Here is a 7,500-nt window from a genome sequence, read left to right as displayed (position 1 = left end):
TATTACAGACCACTGAGATTACCTGTAATTACAGACCACTGAGTTAATTACCTGTATTACAGACCACTGAGATTACCTGTATTACAGACCGCTGAGATTACCTGTATTACAGACCACTGAGATTACCTGTATTACAGACCACTGAGATGACCTGTATTACAGACCACTGAGATGACCTGTATTACAGACCACTGAGATTACCTGTATTACAGACCACTGAGATTACCTGTAATTACAGACCACTGAGATGACCTGTATTACAGACCCCTGAGATGACCTGTATTACAGACCACTGAGATTACCTGTATTACAGACCACTGAGATTACCTGTAATTACAGACCACTGAGATGACCTGTATTACAGACCACTGAGATTACCTGTAATTACAGACCACTGAGATTACCTGTATTACAGACCACTGAGATGACCTGTATTACAGACCACTGAGATGACCTGTATTACAGACTGCTGAGCCAGTCCAGCTGGTCTCTCCAGAGAGGTCATGACCAGTGGCCAGTCCAGCTGGTAGCTCTAGAGAGGTCATGACCAGTGTCCAGTCCAGCTGGTCTCTCCAGAGAGGTCATGACCAGTGGCCAGTCCAGCTGGTCTCTCCAGAGAGGTCATGACCAGTAGCCAGTCCAGCTGGTAGCTCTAGAGAGGTCATGACCAGTGGCCAGTCCAGCTGGTCTCTCCAGAGAGGTCATGACCAGTGGCCAGTCCAGCTGGTCTCTCGAGAGAGGTGATGACCAGTGGCCAGTCCAGCTGGTCTCTCCAGAGAGGTCATGACCAGTAGCCAGTCCAGCTGGTCTCTCCAGAGAGGTCATGACCAGTGGCCAGTCCAGCTGGTCTCTCCAGAGAGGTGATGACCAGTGGCCAGTCCAGCTGGTCTCTCCAGAGAGGTGATGACCAGTGGCCAGTCCAGCTGGTCTCTCCAGAGAGGTCATGACCAGTAGCCAGTCCAGCTGGTCTCTCCAGAGAGGTCATGACCAGTAGCCAGTCCAGCTGGTCTCTCCAGAGAGGTCATGACCAGTAGCCAGTCCAGCTGGTCTCTCCAGAGAGGTCATGACCAGTAGCCAGTCCAGCTGATCTGTCTCTCCAGAGAGGTGATGACCAGTGGCCAGTCCAGCTGGTCTCTCCAGAGAGGTCATGACCAGTAGCCAGTCCAGCTGGTCTCTCCAGAGAGGTCATGACCAGTGGCCAGTCCAGCTGGTCTCTCCAGAGAGGTGATGACCAGTGGCCAGTCCAGCTGGTCTCTCCAGAGAGGTCATGACCAGTGGCCAGTCCAGCTGGTCTCTCCAGAGAGGTCATGACCAGTAGCCAGTCCAGCTGGTCTCTCCAGAGAGGTGATGACCAGTGGCCAGTCCAGCTGGTCTCTCCAGAGAGGTCATGACCAGTGGCCAGTCCAGCTGGTCTCTCCAGAGAGGTCATGACCAGTGGCCAGTCAGTTAACACAACAACATTACTGCCAATGGATCACATGACCAAACAAACATACACACACACACATAGAGCACACACACATACAGCACACACACATACAGCACACACACATACAGCACGGGTTAAAAGGCAGAAAGCGCTGGTTCAAAATCCAAACGATTCCATGTCAGTTTAATTAGACCTCTGCCATTTGCCAGGGTCAGAGAGTAAGAGAGGCTAACAGTCAACCAGCTAGACTCAGTCAGAGTGTTATCCAAGCAGGAAGTCTACTAGAACTCTACAGGAGGAGGGGTATGGCTGGTGGGCTGGCTGGAGGTGGAACTCTACAGGAGGAGGGGTACGGCTGTTGGGCTGGCTGGAGGTGGAACTCTACAGGAGGAGGGGTATGGCTGTTGGGCTGGCTGGAGGTGTAACTCTACAGGAGGAGGGGTATGGCTGTTGGGCTGGCTGGAGGTGGAACTCTACAGGAGGAGGGGTATGGCTGGTGGGCTGGCTGGAGGTGGAACTCTACAGGAGGAGGAGGGGTACGGCTGGTGGGCTGGCTGGAGGTGGAACTCTACAGGAGGAGGAGGGGTATGGCTGGTGGGCTGGCTGGAGGTGGAACTCTACAGGAGGAGGGGTACGGCTGGTGGGCTGGCTGGAGGTGGAACTCTACAGGAGGAGGGGTACGGCTGTTGGGCTGGCTGGAGGTGGAACTCTACAGGAGGAGGGGTATAGCTGGTGGGCTGGCTGGAGGTGGAACTCTACAGGAGGAGGAGGGGTATGGCTGGTGGGCTGGCTGGAGGTGGAACTCTATAGCCAGGAGGAGGGGTACGGCTGTTGGGCTGGCTGGAGGTGGAACTCTACAGGAGGAGGGGTATAGCTGGTGGGCTGGCTGGAGGTGGAACTCTACAGGAGGAGGGGTACGGCTGGTGGGCTGGCTGGAGGTGGAACTCTACAGGAGGAGGGGTACGGCTGGTGGGCTGGCTGGAGGTGGAACTCTACAGGAGGAGGAGGGGTACGGCTGGTGGGCTGGCTGGAGGTGGAACTCTACAGGAGGAGGGGTATGGATGGTGGGCTGGCTGGAGGTGGAACTCTATAGCCAGGAGGAGGAGGGGTACGGCTGTTGGTCTGGCTGGAGGTGGAACTCTACAGGAGGAGGGGTACGGCTGTTGGGCTGGCTGGAGGTGGAACTCTACAGGAGGAGGGGTATGGATGGTGGGCTGGCTGGAGGTGGAACTCTACAGGAGGAGGGGTACGGCTGGTGGGCTGGCTGGAGGTGGAACTCTACAGGAGGAAGAGGGGTATGGCTGGTTGGCTGGCTGGAGGTGGAACTCTACAGGAGGAGGGGTATGGCTGGTGGGCTGGCTGGAGGTGGAACTCTACAGGAGGAGGGGTATGGCTGTTGGGCTGGCTGGAGGTGGAACTCTACAGGAGGAGGGGTACGGCTGGTGGGCTGGCTGGAGGTGGAACTCTACAGGAGGAGGGGTACGGCTGGTGGGCTGGCTGGAGGTGGAACTCTACAGGAGGAGGGGTACGGCTGGTGGGCTGGCTAGAGGTGGAACTCTACAGGAGGAGGGGTACGGCTGGTGGGCTGGCTGGAGGTGGAACTCTACAGGAGGAGGGGTACGGCTGGTGGGCTGGCTAGAGGTGGAACTCTACAGGAGGAGGGGTACGGCTGGTGGGCTGGCTGGAGGTGGAACTCTACAGGAGGAGGGGTATGGCTGGTGGGCTGGCTGGAGGTGGAACTCTACAGGAGGAGGGGTATAGCTGTTGGGCTGGCTGGAGGTGGAACTCTACAGGAGGAGGGGTATGGCTGGTGGGCTGGCTGGAGGTGGAACTCTACAGGAGGAGGGGTATGGCTGGTGGGCTGGCTGGAGGTGGAATTCTACAGGAGGAGGGGTACGGCTGTTGGGCTGGCTGGAGGTGGAACTCTACAGGAGGAGGGGTATGGCTGGTGGGCTGGCTGGAGGTGGAACTCTATAGCCAGGAGGAGGGGTACGGCTGTTGGGCTGGCTGGAGGTGGAACTCTACAGGAGGAGGGGTACGGCTGGTGGGCTGGCTGGAGGTGGAACTCTACAGGAGGAGGGGTACAGCTGGTGGGCTGGCTGGAGGTGGAACTCTATAGCCAGGAGGAGGGGTACGGCTGTTGGGCTGGCTGGAGGTGGAACTCTACAGGAGGAGGGGTACGGCTGGTGGGCTGGCTGGAGGTGGAACTCTACAGGAGGAGGGGTACGGCTGGTGGGCTGGCTGGAGGTGGAACTCTATAGCCAGGAGGAGGGGTACGGCTGGTGGGCTGGCTGGAGGTGGAACTCTATAGCCAGGAGGAGGGGTACGGCTGGTGGGCTGGCTGGAGGTGGAACTCTATAGCCAGGAGGAGGGGTACGGCTGGTGGGCTGGCTGGAGGTGGAACTCTACAGGAGGAGGGGTACGGCTGGTGGGCTGGCTGGAGGTGGAACTCTATAGCCAGGAGGAGGGGTACGGCTGGTGGGCTGGCTGGAGGTGGAACTCTATAGCCAGGAGGAGGGGTACGGCTGGTGGGCTGGCTGGAGGTGGAACTCTATAGCCAGGAGGAGGGGTACGGCTGTTTATTTAAATATCTCTCTGTCTCTGAATATCATTCAGAGTATTTATTTAAACATGTATTTATCACTTCTGCCCGCAGACCAGATAGATAATGTGCTGCTCTCAGTTTCAATGGGAGGTGTCAACAGAGATTTCACTCACTCACACACCTGCACATACTCACCACATCCAACAAACTGGGCAAGGCCTTCGTTCTACAACCTCCTTTGAACACAGCACAGGACAGGAAGAGGAGTGTCAGGGTGTTGTTGTCAGTTAGTGTGACCGTGTTCCTGTCTGTGAGGGGTGAGGTGACTCTGCTACTGTTCACAACCGTTGGAGAGATATCGAGGCCATGTTGCTAGGGTAGACAGATAGACTCTAACAGACTGTGTGAGACTGTAGACAGTTGGAGAGATAGATAGATAGAGAGGCCATGTTGCTAGGGTAGACAGATAGACTCTAACAGACAGTGTGAGGCTGTAGACAGTTGGAGAGATAGATAGAGAGGCCATGTTGCTAGGGTAGACAGATAGACTCTAACAGACAGTGTGAGGCTGTAGACAGTTGGAGAGATAGATATCGAGGCGATGTTGCTAGGTTACTGGTGTAGCTTTGTTGTCAGTCTGGCATCTTTTGATTTACAGTGTAGATACCAGTTCAGTGATGTCACTGATTTACAGTGTAGATACCAGTTCAGTGATGTCACTGATTTACAGTGTAGATACCAGTTCAGTGATGTCACTGATTTACAGTGTAGTTACCAGTTCAGTGATGTCACTGATTTACAGTGTAGATACCAGTTCAGTGATGTCTCTGATTTACAGTGTAGTTACCAGTTCAGTGATGTCACTGATTTACAGTGTAGATACCAGTTCAGTGATGTCACTGATTTACAGTGTAGTTACCAGTTCAGTGATGTCACTGATTTACAGTGTAGATACCAGTTCAGTGATGTCACTGATTTACAGTGTAGTTACCAGTTCAGTGATGTCACTGATTTACAGTGTAGATACCAGTTCAGTGATGTCACTGATTTACAGTGTAGTTACCAGTTCAGTGATGTCACTGATTTACAGTGTAGTTACCAGTTCAGTGATGTCACTGATTTAGTTCAATGATGTCACTGATTTACAGTGTAGTCACCAGTTCAGTGAGAGACAGAGACAGAGAGAGAGACAGAGAGAGAGAGAGAGAGAGAGACAGAGAGAGAGAGAGAGAGAGAGAGAGAGAGAGAGAGAGAGAGAGAGAGAGAGAGAGAGAGAGAGAGAGAGAGAGAGAGAGAGAGAGAGAGAGAGAGAGAGAGAGAGAGAGAGAGAGAGAGAGAGAGACAGAGAGAGAGAGAGAGAGAGAGAGAGAGAGAGAGAGAGAGACAGAGAGAGAGAGAGAGAGAGGGAGAGAGAGAGAGGGAGAGAGAGAGAGAGAGAGGGAGAGAGAGAGAGAGAGAGGGAGAGAGAGAGAGAGAGAGAGAGAGAGAGAGAGAGAGAGAGAGAGAGAGAGAGAGGAGACAGAGAGAGAGAGGAGGAGACAGAGAGAGAGAGGAGGAGACAGAGAGGAGGAGACAGAGAGAGAGAGGAGGAGACAGAGAGGAGGAGACAGAGAGAGAGAGGAGGAGACAGAGAGGGCAGCTGAAGGACGAGGGTGGAGTTAGTCACATACCACTCTTTATTTCCCCCTCCCTTCCCCTCTCTACAGTGGACCATTAGTCTCAATGTGGGGACATTGTTCCTACCAAGGTTAACAGGTTGCCAGGCAACAAACCCAGACAGAGTTCCAGATGACCTCCTACACTCGTAATGAACTATCTAGAACCTTAAAGAACCTGAAAGGGTTCTCCAGCAGAACCCATAGGAGAACCTGTTGAAGAACCCCTTTTTGGTTGCTGGTTTTACCTGATATAGATACTACAGTATACCCTCTGATATAGATACTACAGTATACCCTCTGATATAGATACTACAGTATACCCTCTGATATAGATACTACAGTATACCCTCTGATATAGATACTACAGTATACCCTATGATATAGATACTACAGTATACCCTCTGATATAGATACTACAGTATACCCTCTGATATAGATACTACAGTATTATAGATACTACAGTATACCCTCTGATATAGATACTACAGTATACCCTCTGATATAGATACTACAGTATACCCTCTGATATAGATACTACAGTATACCATCTGATATAGATACTACAGTATACCCTCTGATATAGATACTACAGTATACCCTCTGATATAGATACTACAGTGTACCCTCTGATATAGATACTACAGTATACCCTCTGATATAGATACTACAGTATACCCTCTGATATAGATACTACAGTATACCATCTGATATAGATACTACAGTATACCCTCTGATATAGATACTACAGTATACCTTCTGATATAGATACTACAGTATACCCTCTGATATAGATACTACAGTGTACCCTCTGATATAGATACGACAGTATACCCTCTGATATAGATACTACAGTATACCTTCTGATATAGATACTACAGTATACCCTCTGATATAGATACTACAGTATACCCTCTGATATAGATACTACAGTGTACCCTCTGATATAGATACTACAGTATACCCTCTGATATAGATACGACAGTATACCCTCTGATATAGATACTACAGTATACCCTCTGATATAGATACTACAGTATACCCTCTGATATAGATACTACAGTATAACCTGATATAGATAATACAGTATACCTTCTGATATAGATACTACATTATACCCTCTGATATAGATACTACAGTATAACCTGATATAGATACCACAGTATACCCTCTGATATAGATACTACAGTATCAGATTTGTAGGCCCAGAAGTTTGAAAAGGTCTAGATCAGATTTGTATGCCATGTGGCCCAGAAGTTTGAAAAGGTCTAGATCAGATTTGTAGGCCATGTGGCCCAGAAGTTTGAAAAGGTCTAGATCAGATTTGTAGGCCATGTGGCCCAGAAGTTTGAAAAGGTCTAGATCAGATTTGTAGGCCATGTGACCCAGAAGTTTGAAAAGGTCTAGATCAGATTTGTAGGCCATGTGGCCCAGAAGTTTGAAAAGGTCTAGATCAGATTTGTAGGCCATGTGGCCCAGAAGTTTGAAAAGGTCTAGATCAGATTTGTAGGCCATGTGGCCCATAAGTTTGAAAAGGTCTAGATCAGATTTGTAGGCCATGTGGCCCAGAAGTTAGAAAAGGTCTAGATCAGATTTGTAGGCCATGTGGCCCAGAAGTTTGAAAAGGTCTAGATCAGATTTGTAGGCCATGTGACCCAGAAGTTTGAAAAGGTCTAGATCAGATTTGTAGGCCATGTGGCCCAGAAGTTTGAAAAGGTCTAGATCAGATTTGTAGGCCATGTGGCCCAGAAGTTTGAAAAGGTCTAGATCAGACTTGTAGGCCATGTGGCCCAGAAGTTTGAAAAGGTCTCGATCAGATTTGTAGGCCATGTGGCCCAGAAGTTTGAAAAGGTCTCGATCAGATTTGTAGG

General features: G+C 50.7%; 1 protein-coding gene and 2 long non-coding RNA genes across 12 annotated transcripts in view; 2 read left to right on the top strand and 1 right to left on the bottom strand.

Annotated features, from left to right (window-relative positions):
- The window catches only part of rasa3 (RAS p21 protein activator 3), a 156,429-nt gene that overhangs the window by 127,444 nt on the left and 21,485 nt on the right, over window positions 1-7,500 (bottom strand). The window lies entirely within an intron of this gene.
- LOC127928889 (uncharacterized) lies at window positions 2,818-4,333 on the top strand. 2 transcript variants are annotated; one of them, XR_008132656.1, is made up of 4 exons: window positions 2,818-2,840; window positions 3,117-3,208; window positions 3,489-3,630; window positions 3,923-4,333. It is a non-coding gene; the product is annotated as an uncharacterized LOC127928889 (long non-coding RNA). The 2 variants fall into 2 exon arrangements; XR_008132655.1 differs by having other exon boundaries at window positions 3,489-4,333.
- Window positions 6,870-7,500, top strand: part of LOC127928882 (uncharacterized) — a 1,223-nt gene continuing 592 nt past the window's right edge. For 2 of the 7 annotated variants that reach the window (XR_008132640.1, XR_008132641.1), the window contains exons 1-3: window positions 6,885-6,985; window positions 7,031-7,120; window positions 7,301-7,390. This is a non-coding gene — a long non-coding RNA (uncharacterized LOC127928882). Of the gene's footprint in view, window positions 6,986-7,030; window positions 7,121-7,165; window positions 7,256-7,300; window positions 7,391-7,500 lie in introns of all 7 variants that reach the window. The other 5 variants (XR_008132644.1, XR_008132642.1, XR_008132639.1 and 2 more) reach the window with 5 other exon arrangements.

This window comes from Oncorhynchus keta, unplaced genomic scaffold, assembly GCF_023373465.1.
Source record: "Oncorhynchus keta strain PuntledgeMale-10-30-2019 unplaced genomic scaffold, Oket_V2 Un_scaffold_4369_pilon_pilon, whole genome shotgun sequence".
Taxonomy (NCBI): Eukaryota; Metazoa; Chordata; class Actinopteri; order Salmoniformes; family Salmonidae; genus Oncorhynchus; species Oncorhynchus keta.
The sequence above is the reverse complement of the archived record's forward strand: the minus strand, read 5'-3'. Positions and strand labels throughout refer to the sequence as shown.